The 26,584-nt window shown below is 41.8% G+C and overlaps 1 protein-coding gene across 7 annotated transcripts in view; it reads left to right on the top strand.

Annotated features, from left to right (window-relative positions):
- The window catches only part of HECW1 (HECT, C2 and WW domain containing E3 ubiquitin protein ligase 1), a 473,895-nt gene that overhangs the window by 271,878 nt on the left and 175,433 nt on the right, over window positions 1-26,584 (top strand). The gene's annotated exons all lie outside the window — the stretch shown is intronic.

Below are 26,584 nucleotides of genomic sequence, written 5' to 3'. Positions count from 1 at the left end.
TCAAAGACGTATTTCTTATGTTGTCTTTAGCAGCATTAAAATGTGTGGAAACCCCATCAGGATTATGTTACACTGGATTATTCTTGTTCTCACCTCAGATTGCTATTGTTTATTTATTTACTTCATATTCTGTATCTTCTGGCTCTTTCAATAAGAAGTTGGAAGTAAACATAGGAAGGTCCTCTCCTTCTTCCTTCATGTTAATCTAGTGCCTCTGCAACCAAGCTTTTGATAATAACTGAACAGCATAACATTCAAAGTAAAGTTCTTTGCCGAAGAACAAAGAACAGCTGGGTGCAGTGGCTCACGCCTGTAATCCTAGCACTTTGGGAGGCCAAGGTGAGTGTATCACATGTGGCCAGGAGTTCAAGACAAGTCTGGCCAACATGGCAAAACCCCATCTCTATAAAAAAAATAAAAAGTAAAATAATATTAGCCAGGCATGATGGTGCACGTCTGCAATCCTAGCTACTTGGGAGGCTGAGGCACAAGAGTCACTTGAACCTGGGAGGCAGAGGTTGCAGTGAGCCGAGATCACACCACTGCACTCCAGCCTGGTCGACAGAGCAAGACTGTCTCAAAAAAAAAAAAAAAAAAAGAAAGAACAAAGAACAAACTTAAACTATCTTTTCACTAGTTCATGTTTACAGATTCATTTACTTTGTCAGACCCCCTGAGCAGAGGTAAGAGTTGACACTATCCTTTTAAGAAAAAGGCAACTCAATAGGACATTTCCCCACCAATATAGGCTAAATTCGCACTCTAAAATAGGGTCAAGATTTTCCTCCTCCACATCAGTCTGAGTCTCCTGCAGTGGACAAATAATTGATAAATACCCTCCCCCAAATTCTAGGTCATTACCTTTGGCTATAGTAATATTTTTCTTGGGGATTTTAAAAGTAGATATTTCAAAAAAATATTTCAAATCATAATAAAGCAACTATGGACCAGCTGCTATAGGATATAAAATGTCCTGGAAAATACTTCAACCAAGTTAGTAGCAAAAGGAATCCACAGGTTGCCGACTGATGAGACCAGCTACCTAGGATTGTTAGACACAAGCCAATTAATTTGGAAGACACCTCAGCTTTATAATAAATGATCTTGAGCCCTTGTGCTTGGCAGAGATTAAATGGCAAGACCAGGTTCCAATAAACATCAATCACCATGTATTTCAATATTGGGGTGAAGGTCCCCAAAGTTGCCAAAGGATCCCCTTCATCCAGTGTGTCCAGATGAAGTCTCAATTTTACCCTTGAAATGTGTCAAAAAGGAGTATCCAAAAACTAATGGAGAAGGAGAGAGTTTGTTCTCTGTTTAATTGGGATGGACTACACTGCCCCAGTGAGGTGGACCTGCCTCCTGAGATCCTGGGAGAGCAGGCAGCTTTACACAGACCTCAGAACCACAGGACTGCCCAAGATGCTATTTTCTCTTAATTGTGGTTTTCTATTCATTATGCTATGTAAAGAACTGTCTCTGCACAAAGAGGGACTTGGGGAAATTTCAGTCATTTTCCTCAACTTGTAAGAAAATGGGGCTTTCTAAGGATTTAGTTGGAATTCTGGCTTTCATGATATCACCAGGTTCATGGCACTATAGCCATGTTCTTAAACTTGCCTCATTTCCAGTTCTGATTTTGGAAACTTGGCCCCATGGTATTTTGGGAAAGTGACATGGCATTTATTTTTTGACTTGTATTTTATAATAGCCATAGCAGCCTTTTGTGAATTGTTTTCCTGTTGCCTTACTATTACATCCAGAATTTATTTTTGCAGCATATCACCAATACTTAGCTAACCAGCACTAAAAGGAAACCTCATTAACAATATTATGATGAGACAAAATTTCGAGACTTAGTCCCTAATAGTCTAAAAATCTGTTTCTAACTGAAGTAAGTCTAGTTATGCTAGGGAAGCAAGATGTCTGAAGAAGTTATACAGTACAATATTCTATTTTTATTTATTCCCTTCATAAATGTTTGTAGCCTTTTCTTAGAGGAGAATTTAAGAAAGCATTTTGATTTGTAGGAGCTATAGATTAAATGATACAGATAAAACACAGTAAATGTAATCTCGAGTGCTTGAGCTAGAATTACATACATGATTTATTTACATGCAGAGGATCAATGCTGCCCAGACCTTTACCAGAGGGTTTTAGAATGACTTTTTAAGGGGTTATTTTACAAGATCTTCTGACTATTGTTAACTTGTAAACTTTGTCTCCATTCTCAAAAGTCAAGGGTGGAATAGAAAAGGAGTTTCCAAGGGTGATAGAAGTCGATGGTTAGATAGCAACATAATGTGTAATTTATTCTAGCTGAGAATCCACATCACATTTTTTTCTCACTGCTAATCTGGCAAATTGTTTTCTGATGCCCAAAGCCTCTTGCCTCTAATCGTCTTTCCCCAGAACCTGCTTCCACTTCCTCAGCCCTTCTGCTCCCACCTCTCCAGTCCATGCAACATTCTGTCCCTCAACCGTGGAGATCTGCTCAGAACAGTTATTCTGGGCATCTTTATGTAGCCTGTGGCTTCAATGTCATTTATGTACTTAGTAAATATTTGTCAGTAAGCTCCTTGGGGCTAACCATTAGGCATGTAAAACCAAACAAGACAAATCCCCATGCTCATCAAGCCACCTGCCTAAGATAAGGGCAAGTGTGTAGCGGGGAGACAGACAAGAAAACAGGCAATGACAGAGCACTATTCCATGCCTCTGGAGGTGGACAATATAGGGTACTTTGTAAGGACCAATTATGGGCAGGCCCAGAACATGATGCAGGGTTTTCCAGAAGGAGTAAGCTGAAATGTGCACACACCACAGCCATGATTTCTGATCAAGCCCTTTATTTCTTATAAGCAAATTTAACCCAGAAATATAGTGGCAGCTTATTCATAAATGTGTCTCCTGCAAAAGTCCCTTCAGGTTTTGATCAAACTAATTTCAGGTTTGATCAGCAGTGGGGACATTTGTACATTTGCTTTCTGGGCAAGGCATCAGGTGGACTTGCCCTTCTAGAACAGAAAGAAAGGGAAGGGATTGGGCATCTTCTCTCTAGATAATTTACCCAGGCCCTGCTCACAATCTCTAACCTCTCAAAGAGACATTTTGGAAGTTTAGATTCTATCCCAGCCCAACATTAAGGAATCTGTTCAGTTTGAGGGGAAGAGGTCCAGAGCTCACACTAACGAAGCATTCTGGGGTCTCAAATCTGGAGATGCTGTTTTCTGAAACACCTTTCCCGCCAGCTATGGTTCAGCTGCCATAGTGTAGGGGTGGGTGGTTTACATCCTTCCTTTCTGGACTCTAAGAAGCAAAATGCCAAATCACATTCTGTGATCCCCAATGGTTGGTTCTAAACCTTCTCTTCGAGTTGCATTTTCTGTAGAAATGACATTAGAAAAAATTTATGGAAAGTGGAAATGGAAATCCTAATGGAAAGTGGAAATCCTTTCTGTTTGTAAGAGCCACATTCTGAAATTGGGGTCAGGACAACTATGAAGCCCTGGTGTTTCATGGACACATTTGCACATGTTGCTAGGAATGGATCCAAGGCACTCATCAGATAAACAGGGTTCATGGCTCCAGAAAGATAATGGACTTCTGTCATAGGAAATATCAATGTCACTCTTTGCTGACATAAAGAGACAATTTAGGGCCGGGCGCAGTGGCTCATGCTTGTAATCACAGCACTTTGGGAGGCTGAGGCAGGCAGATCACTTGAGGTCAAGAGTTTGAGACCAGCCTGACCAACATGAAGAAACCCCATCTCTACTAAAAATACAAAATTCGCCAGGTGTGGTGGCGCATGCCTGTAATCCCAGCTACTCGGGAGGCTGAGGCAAGAGAATTGCTTGAACTCGGGAGGCGGAGGTTGCAGTGAGCCAAGATCGCGCCATTGCACTCCAGCCTGGGCTACAAGAGTGAATGAAACTCCGTCTCAAAAAAAAATAAATAAATAAAGAGACAATTTGACAGTCTTGGTACTGTTAAAAGTCTACCATTGCCTTTTTGGGAGAGAACACCTTAATCTTTGGCAGCACTATGAAAGCTGGAATGTTCTTATTTACTACCTAGGCATTTACTACCTGACCTAGAAATTGTGAATGAACACATCAAGATAAATATATTCATATGATGAATCTTGACATGAATATATCCAGTGACCTAGAAAAAAGAGGACATGAAAATTAAATGAGGACTTCTTAAACAAAACACTTTTCTCTTCTTTCTCTGCAGCAGGGTCCAAATGTTGACCTCTCAGGGATTAGAGGCAAGGAGCTTAGCACAGAATAGACAAAAGGAAATGTTCACTTTCCCTAAAACAAAACAAAATGGATGAGTTCACAGGTGAAGTCTTTCGAATGATGGAGGAATAGATAAATCTGATACAGCTTAAGCTTTTAAGAGCAAAATCAACTAATTTACGTCATTAAAAAAAAGACAAACCATCTGACAAATGGGCCAGAACCTAACGTCAGTTTTTAGGGGGGAAAAGTGCAATGGCCAATAAACACACAAAAGATATTCCATCAAGAGAATGAGAAGACAAATTACAGACTGGAAGAAAATATTTGCAAAATACGTATTTGATCAAGGGCTAGTATTCACAATGTACCAAGAACTCACGAAAGTCAACAATGAGAAAGCAATCAAGCCAATTTTTAAAACTGGGCAAAACACCTGGATAGATAGCTCACCAAAAATATACAAATGGAAATTAGCATATGAAAAGATGCCCAACAATATATGTCATTAGAGAATTACAAATTAAAACAATGAGGTACCAAAGACACCTATTAAAATAGCCAAAATCCAAACACTAACAACACAAAATTCTGTCAAGGATATGGAGCAACAGGAACTCTCATTCATTGCTGGTGGAAATGCAAAATGGTACAGCTACTTTGGAAGACAATTTGGTTGTTTCTTACAAAACTAAACATACCCTTACCATATGATTCAGCAATCTCACTCCTTGGTATTTACCCAACGGAGTCGAAAACTTACGTCCATACAAACATCTGCATATGTTTACAGCAGCTCTATCCATAATTGTCAAAACTTGGAGGCATCTTGGAAGCAAGATGTCCTTTAGCAGGCAAGCAGATAAATTTTGCTACATCCAAACAGTGGAATATTATTCAGTACTAAAAAAAATGAACTGCCAAGCTATAAAAAGGTATGAAGAAATCTTAGATGCATATTACTAAGTGAAAGAAGCCAATCTGAAAGCCTGCATAATTTTACAATTCATCTATATGACCTTCCAAACATATGGAGACAGTAAAAAAGATCAGTGGTTGTGAAGATTTAGCGGCGAGGGAGGGATGAATAGGAGAATCACAAAGGATTTTTAGGGCAATGAAATTCTATTTTTTTTTTTGAAATGGTGTCTTGCTCTGTCACCCAGGCTGGAGTGCGGTGGCGCGATCTCGGCTCACTGCAATCTCCACTTCCTGGGTTCTCTCCATTCTACTGCCTCAGCCTCCCGGGTAGCTGGGACTACAGGTGCCTGCCTCCACACCTGGCTAATTTTTTGTATTTTTAGTAGAGATGGGGTTTCACCGTGTTAGCCAGGATGGTCTCGATCTCCTGACCTTGTGATCCACCCGCCTCGGCCTCCCAAAGTGCTGGGATTACAGGCGTGAGCCACCACGCCCGGCCAATGAAATTCTTTAATATGATACTATGATGGTGGCTACATGTTATTATACATTTGTCAAAACCCACAGAATATACAGCACCAACAGTAACCACTGATGGGAAGTATGCACTTTGGGTAATAATGATGTGCCAGGGTAGGCTCATCAAGTGTGACAAATATGCCACTCTTATGTGGAATGTTGGTAGTTGGGGAGGCTGTGCGTGTATGGGGGACAGGGAATATATGGGAACGTTGTGCTTTCTGCTCAATTTTGCTGTGGACCTAAACCTGCTGTAAAATAAATGAAAGGCTATTTTTTTAAATGCTCCAATCAGAAAGCAAAAATTCAAAAGTTTTATGGTACCCAGGGATGATAAGAGAGTGAAAGAAGCATGTGTACAGTATTGGGCCCATTTTTTTCAAGGCAGTTTAGCAAAATTTATCAAATTTATCAAAATTTATCTTGGGCATATTTGCAAAATCTATTTGGGATATATAGACAAAATTATTCATTGCTGCATTGTGGGAACAGCAACGACAGGAAAGCCAGTGTCTCCATTAGGGAGACTGGATGATACACTCTAAGGGCAAAAGCAGCAGGGGAGCAGATTGTGATTATGGGGAAAGGTTCTCAATACATTTTTTCATTGATGGTGGATTTTGTTTTGTTTTGTTTTGTTTTGAGACAGAGTTTTGTTCTTGTCGCCCAGGCTAGAGTGCAATGGCACGGTCTCGGCTCACTGCAACCTCCTCCTCCCTGGTTCAAGTGATTCTCCTGCCTCAACCTCCCAAGTAGCTGGGATTACAGGTGCCCACCATCACACCCAGCTAATTTTTTTGTATTTTTAGTAGAGATAGGGTTTCACCATGTTGGCCAGTCTGGTCTTGAACTCCTGACCTCAGGAGATCCACCCATCTCGGCCTCCCAAAGTGCTGGGATTACAAGTGTGAGCCACAGAGCCCGGCCTCAATATGTTTTATGAAGTGCAAAAGCAAGGCTCAGAGCAGTGCTTTTAATATTACCTCGTTGATGTAGTTTTTAATTAATAGTTAGAAAAATTATTTCCAGGAAAGGATAACAAGAAATGAGTAACAGTGACTACGTTTGAGGATTATGTGGGAGTGGGGTGTGCAGGATTTCACTTATCATTCTGTGCCTTTTCTTTTTTTACCTGTTTATATTTACTAACAAAGGGTTATTTTCCTTTTATTATTATTATTATACTTTAAGTTCTAGGGTACATGTGCACAACGTGCAGGTTTGTTACACATGTATACATGTGCCATGTTGGTGTGCTGCACCCATTAACTTGTCATTTACATTAGGTATATCTCCTAATGCTGTCCCTCCCCGTTCCCCACTGTTTTCCTTTTTTAGACTTGTTTATGTTTCCTAACAATAGATTTCTTTTTTAAAAAATCACAGGAATTATCAAAATAGTGGGATTGTGGCCTTTTGTGTTTTCTCTGTTAACTATTTTAACATCTATAATTTTTTTAATAATTTTTTTACAAGGAGAAAGCCCATTATATTTTTTAAAATATTCCCTTTTCTCTCTTCTCATGACTGGTCTGGCTTTATCTAGATGCTCAAACTTGTAGTGTCACAATTTAGTCCTTGATGCAAAGGGAAAGAATGTTGGCATGTGCTAATATATGAGTGCTAAAACAGTTGCCAAATCCCTCCTTTTCCAGAGCAGGGGTCAGATATCCATCAAGTGATATAGATGCCTGTTTAGTCTACCCATCAACCCCACAGCCATTCCTAAGGGAATGATAAACAGAAAAGACAAAACCAATCAATACTGAAACCCATGATTTAATTAAATCCAGAGATGAAGACAGTGCTCAGGCCAGAAATGGAGAGGAATTTCTGATGATTATAATGTCGTTAAGATGCCCCAAACCTGGAGCAGGAAGAGATGGAGGCAAAGCAGACTGACAGTGCTGGGAGTCGCTGCAGGCATCACAGTGAGCTCTGTGGTGCTTCCCGTGCACTTTGGTGTCGTTCTGCCTTCTTCTTTTTTTTCTTTTTGAGACAGTCTCCCTCTGTTGCTCAGGCTGGAGTGCAGTGGCTTGATCTGGGCTCACTGCAACCTCTGCCTCTTGGGTTCAAATGATTCTCCTACCTGAATTTTGTATTTTAGTCGAGACAGGGTTTCTCCGTTGGCCAGGCTCGTCTCAAACTCCTGATCTCAAGTGATCCTCCTGCCTTGGCCTCCCAAAGTGCTGGGATTACAAACATGAGCCACCATGCCTGGCTCCTTTCTTCTTTTCTTTCTTTTCCCTGTCTCGCTCTGAAGAAAGAATCTCACTGTTTTTTTTTTTTAAAGTTATTTTTTTCTTTGCCTGTGCCTACAAATACAAATTTGAGTAAACTGTCCCTTCTAATGGCTGGTATAGTAGATTTACGTGTTTTTTTTTTAATTTTTAATTGTGGTAAAATATACATAACAAAATTTACCATCATAACCATTTTTAGCATATAGAGCTCAGTGACACTGTGTGCATTCACATTGTCCAACCATCATCACCATCCATCTCCAGGACTTTTCATCTTCCCAAACTGAAATTCTGTCCCCACTAAACACCAACTCCTCATTCTCCCCATCCTCGGAGCCCTTGGCAGCCACCATCCTACTTCCTGTCTCTAGGAATTTGACCACACTAGGCACCTCATATAGGAGGAATCATACAGCGTTTGCCCTTTTGTGCCTGGCTTATTTCAGTGAACATAGTATCTTCAAGGTTCAACCATGTTGCTGCGTGTGCCTGAATTTCCTCCCTTTTCAAGGCTGAATAGTATTCCCTAGTATGTAAATGCTTTATTCTGATTATCCATTCCTCTGTAGGAGGATCCACGGGTTGCTTGATATAAGTATTTCTTGGAGGAAAGTCCACTGGTTATTTGGTCAGGAAAATTATTTGTTGTTACATTCTTTGCATTGAAATAAGTTATCACTCATTTCATATAAAAAGTATTCTGTGGTTCAAATAAAAAGAAACACTAAGAAAATTCACAGAGGTTGGCTCCTTTTGAAATAAATTCAATGTAAAGAAATTCTAGAAAATTACATCTGTTCTCTACATGATTCAAGAGAACACTGTATCTTTGAAACTTCCTGAGAGAGCAATGAATGGTAAGAAGGACAGTAAGGAGATAATGGGTCCAACCTTTTGACCAACAGTCACAGGTAAGTGACTTAGAGACCATGGGAAAAGGAATTACTGAATTAGAAGACAAACTAAAACAAAATCATCCCCAACCCAGTGGAAACAGAAGATGAAAATAGAACTTTTTAAAACCCAGAAATCTAATTTATGAGCAACAGATGTTTCTAAAAAATAACAGAGAGAAATATAATAACCAGTGAAAAAAAGATGAAAACATTTTTTGATCTAAAAAAATACATACCTAATTAAAATTGAAATTCCTCATATTTCAGATAGCTGGAATTGATATAATAAAATATATATATAGGTTCATAGTAGAAAATTTAGTAGACACATAAATAAGAAAAAACAATAATAATCGAATATACAGCAAGCTTCCAGAACTACATAGTCCTTCTTACCATTCATTGCTCTAATAAAGTTTTAAAAACAAAATGTGCTTTTGAATCATGTTAAGAACAATGTGAAACTTCCTAAAATTTCCTTCAGTTTCTTGCAATGAATTTACTCCAAAAGGAGCCAAGGGGTTCCTGGAGGAAGAATTTTTGAACTGAAGAATGCTATAAACAAACAGGAGAAACTGTTGGACGCCCGGAAAATAGCAAAAGCCAAGAAAATTTGAATGTTCTCTTCACAGCACAAAGATGTGCTTGGTAAGATGTCTATTTAAGGGAAAAAAAATAGTTCTCTACCGTACCAGTTGTCAGTGATATGTGACTATGCCAAATACAGACATTCTCAAGCACGTAAAAATAGAGAAATTGCCCACATGTCAAATATACGATTTCAGGATTAAGAAAATTGTGGATGGCAGAAACTGGTAGTGAATAAGGAAACTAGTTACTTATAAAGGGATATGCTGAAATGATTGCAAGGATGTATTATTATTTTATTACTTAAATATATATTGTATGGCTTATGGCACCAATTAGCTAAATAAAAAATAATACAGAGGTATTCTGTAACACTTGTTTTTAAAAAAGCTCCAGGCCAGGTACAGTGGCTCACACCAATAATCCCAGCAGTTTGGGAGGCTGAGGTGGGCAGATCACTTGAGACCAGGAGTTCAAGACCAGCCTGGGCAACATGGCAAAACCCTGTCTCTACAAAAACTACAAAAATTAGCCAGGCATGATAGCATGTGCCTGTAATCCCAGCTAGTGGAGGGACTATGGCGAGAGGATTGCTTGAGCCCTGGAGGTCAATGCTGCAGTGAGCCATGATCAAGCCACTGTACTCCAGCCTGCGTGACAGACGAGACCCTTCTCAAAAAAAAAAAAAAAAGGAAATAAAAGCTCTTTAAAAATCAAGACTTGCCATGGTAAATATAACATTTGAATGAAAAAGGCAGTATAATTACTGGTTGAGGTGCATATATATAATCATATATATATATGAAATATGTATATATATATATACACACATATGTATACACACACTATTTTATTTTATTTTTATTTATATGAGCTTGATCATCTCCACATAACCCAATAAACCAAAGATATACTCACCTATTACAATACTTAACCATGAAACACTAGAGGTTTTTAGAATTAAAATTAGGACCAAAACAAGCGTGTAAGATGTCACCAGCTCTAACATTTAAAAAGTAAAATAGTACATGTTCCTTGGGAATCCATATAAACAAAAGAAAAATGTCACTGTAATAATCTCACCACCCAAGGAGCCTCAGGAACCTGCAGAAAGGAAGGGCTTTTTGATCATCTCTGACTGCAGAGCCAGCAATTAAAATAAGTGTAGCAAGTCTCCCTGGGATGGGGGTAGCCAGCCAGCATCTGGGCTATGTGGATTCTCCAGGCCATTGGACACCATGCCCTTTACTCCGTAGGTGCCTGTGAGTTGGCAAAAGTCTAGCTGATTACATCCTGGTTTTTAAATCCTAAATGGCCTCTCAATAAAAACTCTTTTTATTAACATTTCACTGAAGGATAAAAAATTTCAAATATAGCTCGGCACGGTGGCTTACACCTATAATCCCAGCACTTTTGGAGGCCTAGGCAAGTGGATCACTTGAGGTCAGGAGTTCGAGATCAGCCTGGCCAACATGGTGAAACCCCATCTCCACCAAAAATATAAAAAATTAGCTGGACGTGGTGGCAGACGTCTGTAATCCCACCTACTCGGGAGGCTGAGGCAGGAGAATCGCTTGAACCCAGGGGGCAGAGGTTGCAGTGAGTCGTGCCATTGCACTCCAGCCTGGGTGACAGAGCAAGGACTCTGTCTCAAAAAAAAAGAAATTTCAAATATATAGATCTTGATTTCAGATTTGTAACTTTCAACTCCAGCATTCCATTTAGTGGTCACACTCTAGTGAAAAAAAAAGACTTTTCTTCAGGTAAAAGTCTTGAGAAAAATAAATTCTTACTTCCCAAGGATCTCACAGAGCCAACATGAGTAAAGTTAGTCTGACTTGTAAGCAGGTAAATGAATGTAGCACAGAGGCATTCGGGCAAGTCAGAGATGCCTGGGACTGTGCTCTTCCCATCCCTGGCCTCACCCAACACCGTGAGACCCAAGGTAGGGAGGAAGGCAGCCCGGGCCTGTCACCTCCTCCATACCAACTACCTTTTCAAGCCTGTTCTGAAGGCAGAATGTTCTACTATCAGTGCTTTTTAGCCTTCTTGCTCTGAGGACAGGGAAGTTCAGATTGATGAACAAGTGGATTAACTATGATCAACTCATTTCTTTTGCTTCAAAACACACATTAAGACTAACCCAAGGAGCGAAGCCCTCAAAATGCGCTTACTCAAGAGTTTGTGGTTCACTGTGACCTCACCCTGCCCCCTCACAATAATTAATCTCAGGTTCTAGTAGATCATTAGATCCCACTTCTTTCAACCATCTAAACTAGGTGAAAGTATCCCTGGATTTAAGGTGCTGTAGCTTAAGACAGGACTGGTGCTCTTAGATCAGGGGTTTTCTCCAGTGGGCTGTTTCCTGAAAGAGTCCAAAAAATTAGAATCAAATCCTTGCATATGAATGCACAGAAATAACATTTTTTTCTCTTTGTGAGTTTTTCCTATGTTACTTACAGCAAAGATGGCAGAAGCCCTTAAGTTAATGAAGTCCCCAGGCATGTTGCCAGGGTATAAAGGCCCTTATCTGTGCTCTCTGCCAATGGGAAGTCGGAATTATCAAGCAGCCCTTGGATCAAAGGGAAGTCTGATCCTGGGGACTTTCTTATGCCTCCCCCAGAGCTATGGATAATTTCCCTGCCTGCATTCTTCACTGCAACTCTCTTTTATGAGAAATGGCTACTCTGGCAGAACACAAAGATGACTGCATTTCCAAGGAGGTTAGTAGACCCTTAGCATTAATGCTCAGTTTATGGGTACAATGTAGTTATACATCCAAATTTATACATTTACACATAGTCACTAATAAATAATTGCCTTTTAAAGAGTTGAGTTTAATTGGAAACTACTTAATTTTATTAGCCAAGTATATAATATGTATATATGTGTGTTACACTTTCAGATTTAAAAAAAAAAAGCTTGCTTGCTTAAAATTGTCAATATTACATTTTTGTAATCTAGTTATTCTAATCTAATCGTTTTCTTTGTAGACCCTTCATTTCTAGAAATTTCTAAGTCTCTTTAGTTTGCCTTTTATTAAGGACTTAGAGAGCGAATATGAGGTGATTTTGCTCTGCTGTGTGCACAGTGACTACTGGATGAGGAGAGAGGAGAGGACTTGTCAGGAATAGGATTATTCAAGAGCAGGAGAATCTAACTTTTCAGAGAGCAGCTTGTAACAAAGAGCTATCTAAACAATCACGTGGTTTATGAGTGGAGCTCTCTCAGATAACTTGCCTTAGAAAGACTCTGCATTGTCCTCTCAGACATCCCAAATACGCATGGTTAAAACCCTTTGCACTTTCAGCCAGGGGTGGCGGCTCACACCTGTAATTCTAGCACTTTGGGAGGCCAAGGTGGGTGGATCACTTGAGGTTGGGAGTTTGAGACCAGCTTGGCCAACGTAGTGAAACCCCATCTCTACTAAAAATACAAAAAATTAGCTGATGTGGTGGTGCGCACCTGTAATCCCAGCTACTCGGGAGGCTGAGGCATGAGAATAGCTTGAACCCAGGAGGCAGAGGTTGCCGTGAACTAAGATTGCACCACTGCACTCCAGCCTGGGCAACAGAGTGAGACTGTCTCAAAAAACAAAAGGAGGCAGTGTCAGGCAAGGGCAGAGCAGCAGGAATGATGGTGAATCAGACAAAACTGTCTCAAAAAAACAAAATAAAAAACGCTTTGCACTTTGAACAGGAAAGAAAATAGGGACAACCTACCTTCCAGACATAGAACATGGAGTGGTTATTGCTTATGGCGGGGCAGTGTGCCCTTGCTCACACAAGCACTGTGTTGGACTAATAGGCATAGGAAGTTAAGAGCACGACTGAAGTAAAACAAAACCCGTCACCCTCACCTGGCAAAACCCCACCCTCGTTAAACTTAATTCTCTGTCCACTCTTTACTTGCATCCAGGCAGCATAAGAGTATTCCTTTAATCTTATGACCACAGATCTCAAGCTCCCTTTAAAGCTCACTCCCAGAAGCACTGCACCTCTCTGATGTGGAGAGAAGGCTGCTTTACACTTTCATTTTCCTCACACCTAGAGTGCCCTTCCCTCTCTTACTGAGAAATGAAGGCAATCAGAACACACCCCGCCTGCCTGCACACACACTCCCATGCTGTGCCTCCTTCCAGTGACAACTGTCTCAGGCCAGCCTCTCCATTTGCACATGGGATCCCATCCCATCTTGTCTTTAAGCAGCCTTGATCCTGAAAGTAGCTCCTCCTTCTCCTGCATAGTCCACTGTCCTCTCCGCTCAATCACTTCCATCCCATTACATAACAATTCCACTCAGAACTCTCCAGTGGCTTTTTCACCATCATTCCTGCTGCTCTGCCCTTGCCTGACACTGCCTCCTTCTTTTCCACCTAATTCCAGCCTCGAGGGTCCTCTTTCTAACCCTTGAATACAGCAAGATGGTTCTTCCCTCAGGGCCCTTGCACTTCAGGTTTCTCTGCTTGGGACAGTTCCTCCAAATAAATAATTCACTCCCTCCCCCCATTTAGATCTTTTTCCCAAATGTCACCTCCTGGGAGAGGCCTTACATCACCACCCTATCTAAACTATTCTCCACACAGCTCTTTGTTTTCTCCAATCACTATTTTCATTCATGGTGCTGGTGTTGTAATTGTGTTTGCCTCCCTCCTAAAGGGCAGCCTCCAGGGGCAGAGATGTACCTGCCTGTCCTCTTCAGAGCTGTTCCTTATCACCCACCAGAGCAGTACGTGGCACACAGCAGACGGCCCATAAAACATTTGTATCCAACAAACATGGGTTATTCCCTGGCTCAGCCACTTAATAACTTGGTGGCCTTGGGCCTCAATTTCTCTTTTGTTGAGACAAGGTCTCACTCTGTAGCCCCGGCTAGAATTCAGTGGTGTTATCAGGTTCACTGCGACTTTGACCTCCTGTGCTCAAGCAATCCCCCTGCCTCAGCCCCTTGAGTAGCTAGGACTACAGGCACATGCCACCGCACCTGGCTAATATTTTTTAAAAATTTTAAATTTTTGTAGAGATGGAGTCTTGCTTTGTTCCCCCACGCTAGTCTCAAACTCCTGGGCTCAAGCGATTCTCCTGTCTTGTCCTCCCAAAGTGCTGGGATTACAGGAGTGAGCCACTGTGCCCAGCCTCTTTGAGTTTCTTTTGCTCAACATAACTTTTGTAGGATTAATCCATATCGTGCTGTAGTTTTTCATTCTTTTGTGTGACTGTACCAGTTTATTTATTCTACTGTTGATGGACATTTGGGTTTAGTGTTGCTGCTATGAATATTTTTATACATTTTTTTGTGAATGTATGTGACTTTTTCCCCCTAGATGAAGTTTTGCTCTTGTTACCTAGGCTAGGGTGCAATGGTGCGATCTTGGCTCACTGCAACCTCCATCTCCTGGGTTCAAGCAATTCTCCTGCCTCAGCCTCCGAGTAGCTGGGATTACAGGTGCCCACCACCACATTCGGGTAATTTTTTGTATTTTTAGTAGAGACAGGGTTTCACCATGTTGGCCAGGTTGATCTCAAACTCCTGACCTCAGGTGATCCACCTGCCTCGGCCTCCTGAAGTGCTGGGATTACAGGCATGAGCCACCAGGCCTGGCCAATATATGTGACTTTTGATGGGTATATAATTAGGGTGAAATTATTAGGTCATGGTTTATGCATATGATAATTTTTAGTAGATTCTGCTAAAGTTTTACAAAGTGGTTTTACAAATTTACACTTCCACCAGCAGCGTATGAGAGCTCCAGTTGTTCCACATCCTTGCCAACACTTGATATTGTCTTTTTATTTTTAGTTGTGAAAGGGTGTGTAGTGGTATTGCAGTGTAGTTTTATTTGTATCTTCCTGATGATTAATGAAGTGAACATTTTTTCATGTTAGGGACCCCAGGTTTGTTGGCCATTGGATTCCTGCTTTTGTGAAGTGTTTGCAAAATCTTTTGTCCTTTTTTCCCATTGGGCTGTTTACTTTTTTCATGTTAATTTGTAGTTCTTTATATATTCTGGATATAGTTCTTTGTTATATATCTTCTACCCGTGGATGGCATTTTAGAATCTTGGTGCTGTGGTGAATTAAAGTTCTTATTTTTATTTATTTATTTACTTCTTTGAGACAAGAGTCTTGCTCTGTTACCAAAGCTGGAGGGCAATGGCTTGATCATAGCTCACTGCAGCCTTGAACTCCTGGGCTCAAACAATTCTCCCACCTTTGCCTCCTGAGTAGCTAGGACTACAGGCACATACTACCATGCATGGCTAATTTTTTTTTTTTTTTTTTTTTGAGATGGAGTCTTGCTCTGTCACCTGGGCTGGAGTGCAGTGGTGTGATATCCACTCACTGCAACCTCCACCTCCCGGGTGATTCTCCTGTCTCCTGTCTCAACCTCTCGAGTAGCCAATTCTATCTCCTGTCTCAACCTCTGAGTAGCTGGGATTACAGGCATGTGCCACCACACCCAGCTAATTTTTGTATTTTCAGTAGAGACAGAGTTTCACCATGTTGGCTAGGCTGGTCGCAAACTCTTGACCTCAGGTGATCTGCCTGCCTTGGCCTCACAAAATGCTTGGATTATAGGTGGGAGCCATCACACCTGGCTGATAATTTTTAAAAAATTTTTTTAGAAATGGGGTTTCACTATGTTGCCCAAGCTGGTCTCAAACTCCTGGCCTCAAGCAGTCCTCCTGCCTTGGCCTCCCAGAGTGCTATGATTACAGGTGTGAGTCACCACACCCAGCCGAGCCTCAAATTCTAGATTTATAATGATATGGATAGATGATAAAAATAGAAGGCCCTCACGCCTGTAATCCCAGCACTTTGGGAGGCCAAGGCGGGTGGATCACGAGGTCAGGAGATCGAGACCATCCTGGCTAACATGGTGAAACCCTGTCTCTACTAAAAAATACAAAAAATTAGCCAGGCGTGGTGGCGGGCACCTGTAGTCCCAGCTGCTCAGGAGTCTGAGGCAGGAGAATGGCGTGAACCCAGGAGGCGGAGCTTGCAGTGAGCTGAGATTGTGCCACTGCACTCCAGCCTGGGCGACAGAGCGAGACTCAGTCTCAAAAAAAAAAAAAAAAATAGAAGCCCCTTCAGAGGACTGTGGAAAGTGTGTCTGAGGATGTGGTGAAGCAATGCCTGTGCTGCTCTCAGCACTTGCCCCACATGGGGTAACTACCCAGTAAAACTTCATTAGTACTGTTTTGTGAGCTTTTCTATAATGTTTCTCTCTGGGACTATTCCAGCTCTCTGGTTACAAAATACATAGATTTCAACATCATAGAGAAAATGCATATTTGGACAACGTATACAAAACTGGAAAGTGCAAAAAATAACAAGTTACTGCCTATAAGCAGAAGCTTAATCCCTCATTCAAGATGTCTCTTTTAAAGGAATTTACTGACCCTAGGATAGTATCTGTGAGATGAATAGACAGTGGATCTATCCCACCAGATGGAAGGATGGATGTGGGGGAAGGGGTTAGATAAATGAGTGAACTGAGTGGATGGATTGCACATAGTTCAAAATGATGACTGAAATGTGGATTTATTATCTTAAGTTCTGGGATACATATGCTAAACATGCAGGTTTGTTACATAGGTATACATGTTCCATGGTGGATTGCTGCACCCATCAACCCATCATCTAGGTTTTAAGCCCCTCATGCATTAGGGAGTTGTCCTAATGCTCTCCCTCCCCTTGTCCCCCGCCACCCAACAGGCCCCGGTGTATGATGTTCCCTCTCCTGTGTCCATGTGTTCTCATTTTTCAACTCCCACTTATGAGTGAGAACATGTGGTGTTTGGTTTTCTGTTCCTGTGTTAGTTTACTGAGAACAATGGCTTCCGGCTTCATCCATGTGCCTGCAAAGGACATGAACTCATTTTTTTATGGCAGCATAGTATTCCATGGTGTATGTGTGCCACATTTTCTTTATCCAGTCTATCATTGATGGATATTCGGGTTGGTTCCAAGTCTTTGCTATTGTAAATTGTGCTACAATAAACATACGTGTGCATGTGTCTTTATAGTAGCATGATTTATAATCCTTTGGGTGTATATATATACCCAGTAATGGGATTGCTGAGTCAAATGGTATTTCTAGTTCTAGATCCTTGAGGAATTGCCACACTGTCTTCCACAATGGTTGAACTAATTTACACTCTCACCAACAGTGTAAAAGTATTCCTATTTCTCCACAGCCTCACCAGCATCTGTTGTTTCCTGACTTTTTAATAATTGCCATTCTAACTGGTATGAAATGGTATCTCATTGTGGTTTTGATTTGCATTTCTCTAATGACCAGTGATGATGAGCTTTTTTTCATATGTTTATTGGCCGCATAAATACCTTCTTTTGAGAAGCATCTGTTCATATCCTTTGCCCACTTTTTGATAGGGTTGTTTTCTTATAAATTTGTTTAAGTTCCTTGTAGATTCTGGATATTAGCAAATATTTCTAAGAAAATGCAGTTGGCCCTTAAACAACACAGGAGTTTAGGGCTTCCATTCCCCCATGCAGTCAAACATTTGTGTATAACTTTTGACTCTCCCAAAACTTAACCACTAACACCCTGTTGTTAACTAGAAGCCTTGCCAGTAACATAAACAGTTGATTAACATATTTTATATGTTATTTGTATTATATGCCATATTCTTACAATAAAGTAAGCTAGAGAAAAAATATTAAGAAAGTCATAAGGAAGAGAAAATATATTTGCTAGTCATTAAGTGGAAGGGGATCATCATAAAGGTTTTCATCCTTGTCATTACATTGAGTAGACTGAGGAGGAGGAGGAGGAAGAGAAGGAGTTGGTCTTGCTGTCTCTGAATTGGTGGTTCGTCTGCAAGTTTTTTCAAATTGTTGCAAACTCCAAAATGTTTTCAAATATATGTATTGAAAAAATTCATGTATACGTAGACTTACACAGTTCAAACCCATGTTGTTCAAGAGTCAACTGTAATTTGATGAGAATTACTATCAGTTACTTCTAGAGCACAAGTGAGTGTTGTTTTGGGGGTTCTCCACGTACCCCCTGGAAATGCAGAAGAAGGTAGGTGTGAAGTTCTTGGATTCTGGCCAGTATTTAATGAAAGATTAACTCACTTATCCCATAATCCAGCAACCCATGGGTAGTGGGAAGCTCCAGTGACACCTCTGGAGGGAATGTGGCAGCTGCTGCAGGAAGACAGAGCCCCAAGATGGTTGTGTGCCTGAAGCTGGCAGCAAGCTCATCCTTGGACCTTAGAGAGCTTTTCCTAAGTATCCATGTGGCATGTCCATAGGAAAAAAGATGTTACATTAGCAAGAAAAAATACATCTTTGCCTAAAACTTAAACACATTTTTAGATGGGAATACAACTTAGAAATTTTAAAGCAAGTCAGTGAGGGGGAAAACGTTTGCCTTTAAAAAAGTCATTTTCTAGGCATTTTTTCATTTAGTGAGGAGTAAATATTATCATGTTTTTGCCATTACACTCACATGAATGAGCCATGTCCATTCTTCTTTGGATTATCCCTCAAAATTGCTCATCTATTCAGTGAGTGGGAGTGGGTGGCTAGAAAGAGCTCTATGCAAAATGCAGCCCTTGTCTTCACTAAGCAGACTGTCTGACCCAGATGGAACAGCAACCGACACACTTCCTGTGATTTCATTTACCCAAAGGCTTTGCAGTCGTTTGGTTTAATCGCTATTTTAAAAAGTAGAATCAAATGAGTTTCTCCCTCCATCCTCACATACTTAGATGAAAAGAGCTAACTCTTGTCACTCTTGCATCCTTAACTAGACTTGGTGATAAAGGACAAAACCCAGATCTGGAAGGATAATAATTACAAGGAGTTTCATAATTTGTAAGAAAAAGATCCTGAATTCAGAGAAATGCGTTCAGCCAAAGGGGCATCTCTCTTTCCCTCAACACCCTCTTCCAATGGGTCACCAAGTTCTATCCATTTTATCACTTGGCAGTCTCCCCTCTCCCCTCCCCTCCCCTCCTGCCTACTGACAGACAGGGTTTGTGTCATCATCACTCAGACCCTGTTGCAGCTGCCTCCAAATTAGTCTCTCTGCCTCTGTCTTCTGCCCTCTAATTTTGTGATTCACATCCTTGAGTATACACTGGACTCACCTGGGAGCCTTAAAGAGGACAGATGCCCAAGTCCCACCCACCTCCCCACCCCCAGTCTGACTCACATGGTCTTGGTAAAGCCTGGGGCAGCTCCTACATCATGGCAGAGCTGTCCCTTAGAGAGCTGGGGTAAGGGGCTGATCTCCATGAGTTCATGTTGCCCTTGCTAACAGAAGAACAAGGCCACTTACACAGTTCGTGGTTTCCAGAAGATGAAGACCGGCCACAGTTTCCCAGGAGAAATACAACTGTTGTTGGTTCTACAGTCAGGCAGATATTTCTCCCAAGGCAAAAGAATATGTCGAAAATGAGCTTTGCATCAGAAAGGAAATCGCTTGGAGAAGGTTGTATTCATTTCCTATTTTGTTGTGTTACAAATTATCACAAAGTTAGCTCATGGGTCTATAGTTCAGAAGTCCTGGACAGCATGGCTGGATTCTCTGCTCAGTCTATTGCAAGGTAAAATACCTGAAATCAATGTCAGCCAGGCTGAGTTCTCATCTGGAAGTTCTGTGGAAAAGCCTGCTTTCAAGCTCATTCTTGTTGTTGGCAGAATTCAGTATCTTGTGGTTAGGACTGAAGTGCCTGTTTCCTGTTTCCTTGCTGACTTAGCCAGGGGCCACCCTGGGTCCTTCGTGCTGCCCACATTCCTTACCACATGGTCCCCTCCATCTTCCAGCCAGCAATGGTATGTCAAACCCTTCTCACCTTGAATCTTTCACTTCCTCTCTCTCTCTTTGACCTCTAGGCTCAGATTGAAAGAGTTTGTGTGATTAAGTCAGCCCCTTATAATGTCCCTTTGTTAAAGTCAGCTATCCTGATCCCAGAGTAATTCACAGTCCCTGGGCACATACACCACAGAGGCAGGAAATCTTGGGGCCCATCTTAGAATTCTGCCTGCTGCAAAGGCTCAGAAGGGTACCCCTAGTCCTCCTGGTATTTGGAGGTTGAAGGTGGAGGAGGAAAGAGAAGAGCCAAGCCATCCCAACTCAGCCCAAAATTTCTAACTACCCACGTGATACAGAAACCCACTCCCAGGGATGTGCATGAGCCCTGAAGAAGCAGTGCTGCCCCAGCTCAAACAGCTTACCCTACATGAGCTGCCAACACTTGCCCCTAGATCCAGCCTGATGCCAAAGCAATCAGGGAGATGTTCCTGCCCCCCTGCATGTTTCTCCTGTCTTCTAATGAAACCCTTCCAGAAATTCTGCCCCACCCACTTCCCCACCAGCTTCAGCTGTGTCACCTATCATCTCAAGTTGTGAGCCCTCATCTCAGGTCCATGGACTCTCAAATCAGCTCAGATGAGGGAGGAATGTGTCCGTCAGCTCCCTCATCTGGGCCAGCTGAAGGGTGTAGAAGCTAACAGAAGCTCACCACACTATGCCTGTATTTTTTATTTCACATAAGGACAGGTTTTGTTTACAAAATACTTAAAATAGCAGCTTGACATGAATTCCTTAGAAAACAGGATAGAAACATAAGGCCAAGACTACCCACATATTAAGTCAATCCAGATGAGTGTGGCATACCAGGCAATGCATTTGTTTTCCTGAGGTGTGTATTTCAAATAGAGTCTGGATGGGCAGAAACATGATCCAGCCATTTAGAAGGCACTGAGGCAGCTTCCAGAACTGTGTTTTGGTCCCATCTTTTCCTCACAGCAGCTTTTTCTTGTCATGAAACCATCAGCCCTCATTCTCCCACTTCCTCTCCATCTCTCCCCACCACCAATCTGATTGTTTTCCCTCCCCTCCTCACGCAGCCCCCAGCCAGCCCCTTCCCTTGGGCTGGCTTTGAATGGATCGAGGTTATGGAAACGGATTCATCTTCACTCTTCCTGTTTTACCTTTTTCTAAGTCTTAGAGGATCCAGGTCTCTCTCTGTGGTCTTTATTCATCAAAACTACTACAGTGTTGGTGTCTTTCTGATTAAAGGACTCAGGTTCCTCAAGTTTGAAGGAGAAAGTAAGTTTTAAATACTTTTTACAAAGGAAACTTTCTTTCTTGCTTCTGCCTGTATGTTTATCTAATTCCACAACCAACTAGAGAAACAGGATCATCCATCTTCTGGTCTTTTACAGACTTGTAGACATGCAGAAAATGCTAACAGCAAGACATTTACATAGGAAGCCTTTTTAAAGGATATAAATTACCATACTGATAAGTCATAGGTGTTAGACACAGACCAGTGCTTTTTGTTGGTTTTCAGCTTATGGTATATTTATAACTCTTCTAAGCTGGACCAAATGATCTAACAAAGGGCAACAGATTTCTCCTCCACAGTGAATGGAGGGTTCAGGATTCTGGGCTCTGGCCCCGATTTGTCTGGCGTGACCAGTTATGTGACCTCGTGGGCCCCTTGATTGACCAGCTTATGCTTCACGTTTTTCATCTATAAAGTAAGGAATCAGATGTTAGATAATCTGCTAATATAATTCTTAACGATAGAAGTCAGAGGTTAAAAAATACGATATAAATAACAACAGCCTGATTTACAGCATGTATTATGTGACACTTTTATACACATTATGCCATTCCGTTCTCAGGAGAACTCAGTGAGATACGTTTTATTATGCTCTCCATTTGATGGAAAAGAAAACTGAGCATTAGAGCAACTGATTGCCTCACCCTAACACAGACAAAGGAGGAGCTGGCAGAGAAAGGGATGTGCTGGCTCCAGCCTGGCTGCCTCTTAACACCATATTGTACACCTGCCTGTGACCACCTCCGTAAATGCTCCCGACCATCCATCCACTCCACATCCAGGGAATTCAACATCCATTCCTGAATTATTTATCTCTTTGTAAAGAAGGAATAAAACATGACTTGGTTATTATGCAGTACAATAATGGCCAACATCACATTTGTAGGTCAAAAATGTTTAGGACAAGAACTGCAAATTCAAAAGCTTCCAGGGAGCCAGGTCAGTATCACATGTCATCAGATCTAAAATGCCATGGACTTTCAGACCAACCATTGATTTTCATATTGCCAAGCTAGAAAAACTTTCTAATTTTAATTACAAGACTTATGAGTGGTGTACTGCATAATGATTGTCAAATGTGAAGCAGTGGGTGCTTGGAATGAAAGAAGCAGTCACAGGACACCTGGGGATGTGTGATGCTTCTGAAGAGGATGCTGTTTCTCAGCCCCAGGGAGTTGCTGCTGGATATTCTGGGTTTTTTTGTTTTGTTTTGTTTTGTTTTTGAGACTAGCCCAGGCTGGAGTGCAGTGGCATAATCTCAGCTCACTGAAACCTCTGTCTCCTGGGCTCAAGCAATTCTCATGCCTCAGTCTCCCGAGTAGCTGGGATTACAGGTGCATGCCACCATGCCCAGCTGAAACACTCTGTGAGCCAAAGAAAACCCCATCAGTTTGCCATGCAGCCCACTGTCCAGCCTTACCTGTGCCAGTGGGTGCCTCCTGATGAGTTTGAACCAGGTAAGAATGATCAGCCTACAGAGAGTGGGGTGATGACCCCTTCACAGGCTGAGGGGACAGCTGGCTGGGTAATGGTCATCCAGACAAGAAAGGAGTGGGGCCTGGACCAAGGTGCCAGTGATGGGGATGCAAAGAAGAAGGTCATTGTTTCTAGTGGAAGATGCAGGCCCAAGCCCTGAAAACAAAAGCCTGTGTGGCCAAGGGGTCGCCAGAATCTAATTCTCATGACCAGGGAAAGACAGTTTTGAGGGTAGGTGAGGTTTAGTAAGATGTCTATCTTTCCGTTACCATTTAAGAGATGTAGACCCTTGAGAGTGGTGTTTCTCAAAGTGTGGTCCCTCCACCGCCAGCGTCAGCGTCACCTGAGAACTTGTTAGCAATTCAAACTGCTGGAGCCCTCCCCAGACTTAAAAAATCAGTCCTTCTGGGGGTGGGCCCAGCAATGTGTGTTTTATCAAGCCCTTTAGGCAATTCTGATGCATGCTAAAGTTGGAGAACCTCTGCACTAGAGCAGATGCCACTCAATTATTTTTTAGGACTCAGTACAATCTATGTCCTCACTTTTAGAACAGTCTACACTACACAAGAAGCTATGTTAGAGAAGAATCACTTTACAGCCTAAGAACCATCAGGGAAAATCTACTATTGGATTAATCTCAGCTAGCATTTTCATTTGCACAGTGCTTCTTACACATTCTCATCACCTTGTTGTTGTTGTTGTTGTTGTTGTTGTTGTTGTTGTTGTTGTTTTAAAGAGACAGGATCTCATTCTGTCACCCAGGCTGGAGTGCGGTGGTATGATCACGGCTCATTGCAGCCTTGAACTCCTGGGCTTAAGGGATCCTCCTACCTCAGCCTCCCAGGTAGCTGGGACTACAGGTGTGCACCGCCATGCCCGACTAAATTTTTGTAGAGAAAGAGTCCCACAATGTTGCTCAGGCTGATTTTGAACTCCTGGTCTCAAGTGATCCTTCCACTTTGGCCTCCCAAAGCGCTGAGATTACAGGTGTGAGCCACCTACCTGGCCCCCTCATTATTTTTAGTAAGCTAAAAGTAGCAGATCTTTGCCTGAAGGAGATGTATTCCTGGTGCTAAAATCTTGCAGGCCTGTGTGGTCAAAAGCAAGCAGAGTAAAGAAAATCATTCCTAATTAACTCATTATTTCCAATTCGCACCGTGAAAGCTATAGGATAAATGCCTCATTTTTCCAACCCCTCTCTTTTTCCTCCTAGTGATTAGCGTAAGAGCCCTGAAATTGAGGACCCTGTGCCTTGTCTTCAAGGTGGTAAAGAAAGCAGGAGCTGTGCAGACTGGAAGCTGGCTTGGTGATGGTGGCATCAGAAAGCAAAGGGAGGCCACGCATGGTGGCTCATGCCTGGAATCTCAGCACATGAGAGACCAAAGCAAGAGGATCACTGGAGCCCAGAAATTCCAGACCAGCCTGGGCAACATAGTGAGACCCCATTCCTACAAAAAAAATTTTTAAATTTGCCAGGCATGGTGGTGCACATCTGCAGTCCCAGCTACCCAGGAGTCTGAGGTGGGAGGACCACCTGAGCCTAGGGAGTCAAGGCTGCAGTGAGCTATGATGGTGCTACTGCATCCAGCCTGGGCAGCACAGCAAGCAACTCTTAAGAAAAAAAAAACAGCAGAGTTGTGGAGGCAGAATATGAACAAAATATGAGCAAAAGAGATGCAAGCAGCCAGGCTAGATCTGAGGAAATGGCCCCAGGGGGTTAACAGACTCTGTGGAGTGGGAGTAGTGAGTTCTGAAACTCTTGTTTTAAGTCTTTCAGACCAAATATTGATTCATCTCAAGTGAATTTTGTGAAGTTGTGGCAGGCCAGGTCTCACTAACACAGGCCTCTGTTACAACTGTCCCAGCACTAACTGAGGAGCTAGGTTAAACATTAAAAGCTGATTGAGCCAGTGCCCTTATACAATGGCTGGAGTGCTGATTGAGCCAGTGCCCTTATACAATGGCTGGAATGTAACAAAGAGCCCACCAAGAGTTTTGCCTAGGCTTTTCCTGGGCCTTGAAGCATGACAAGATAAGCAAGGAATTCTTAACAGGACTCTTTTAGAATTAAACAAATTTTATTGGGGGTCTGAAAAAACTCTCCAGGCCTCCACAAACAAGTTTATTGGGGTCTAAAGGAACTCTCCAAACCTTTATAATTTGGCAGAAGACAAAATAAGGGTAATCACTCTAGCACCTAGACCCATTTAGATTAAATAAACTTACTGAGGCTCCAGAAGAAGGTCTTCAGAACTCAGACCTTAGTTATAGATTAAAAGAAGTTAATCACTTACATCTTTAGATGAATGCACACTTACACATAGACATATAGCTTAGAAGGTATGTAAGTTCTGGAAAACTTTATAATTTTGAGTTGGTCTGGTGATAACCTCTAGATCTTCTCCCTGTAACTGGTTATAGAAATAAAAACTCTCTTCCTCCCCAGTTCATCTGTATCTCGTTATTGGGCCACGAGAAATAGCAGCCTGACCCTCAGTTTGGTCTGGGAACAAAGTCATTGAATTGTTCTTAGCTCAGCTTTCACATTTGTAAGCAAGAGTGGGAGTGAATGATACCTAATTCTTAAACAGTTAAAATAATGCATATGGAAGAACTGGCTCTGTGCCACTCATCTGTGTTGCTTTCCCCACCCCTTTGATGGGCCTTCTTCTAAGTCTTTCATCTCAAGTGTCCCTGAGGTTGGGGAGATTTCCTTGGGATTCAGTTGGCTTATGTTTCTTTCGTTTAGGCCCCTAAAGTTGGCTTTGCCCTTTCAGTTTACAGGTCTTTCTGTTGGAGAACTTGAAATGTGCTGCCTCCAACAGCAAGCAGTTAGAATGACAGTCATATAATGAGGGTCTAATGAGGGAAATGCACTCAGCAGTGCTCTGTAAACGTGGGTAAGGTGTGTTTACTTATCTACCATTTACTCGTTTGAACATCTCAGAGATTTGGAGGTGGAAAAGGAGCTTGGGCCTTTGGTTGATTTGCTTTTTAGTTTTTGTTTCTTGCTCTTTTAAGATGGCTTTGAGGCCTATCTGATTACGTAATAGACTTTGTCTTGGAGGTAAAAGTTACTGAACTTTAGAGGAATCCCTGGATCTCTGATGCAAAGTGGAACTCATAATTCCCCACTTTCAGCTGCCAATACACCGCAGCTTACATATTATTGATAATGTAATGATATTTGCACCTCATTTTTAGGTTCCATTATTATTATGGAGCCCTATACTTTTCATTTATAGGCAAATCAAAGTTTTCTGGGCCAGATGAATAAGACTCAGTGACATAATGAATTTTAATCTCTGCCTCATTGTCAATTTAATTGTTCTATAACTAAAACAAACCTTGTCAGCATGTTTAGGGGAAATAATTCTATAATTATTTGAGAATAATCATGGGTATGTAAATGGAGTTATCACGTCAGAATTGAGCATAATGTGGCCACACTCCTATTGGAAATGCCATATGCACTAAAGGGAGCAGCTCCAGCTTTTACCCAAAGGAAGTAAACCCAGGTCTGGGCCATTCCAAGAGGCAGCTTAGAAAGTTCTTCGAAATCTCCTTCTTTACCTTCCAAAT

The sequence above is a fragment of the Symphalangus syndactylus genome, chromosome 9 (genome assembly GCF_028878055.3).
Source record: "Symphalangus syndactylus isolate Jambi chromosome 9, NHGRI_mSymSyn1-v2.1_pri, whole genome shotgun sequence".
Lineage (NCBI taxonomy): Eukaryota > Metazoa > Chordata > Mammalia > Primates > Hylobatidae > Symphalangus > Symphalangus syndactylus.
The sequence above is the reverse complement of the archived record's forward strand: the minus strand, read 5'-3'. Positions and strand labels throughout refer to the sequence as shown.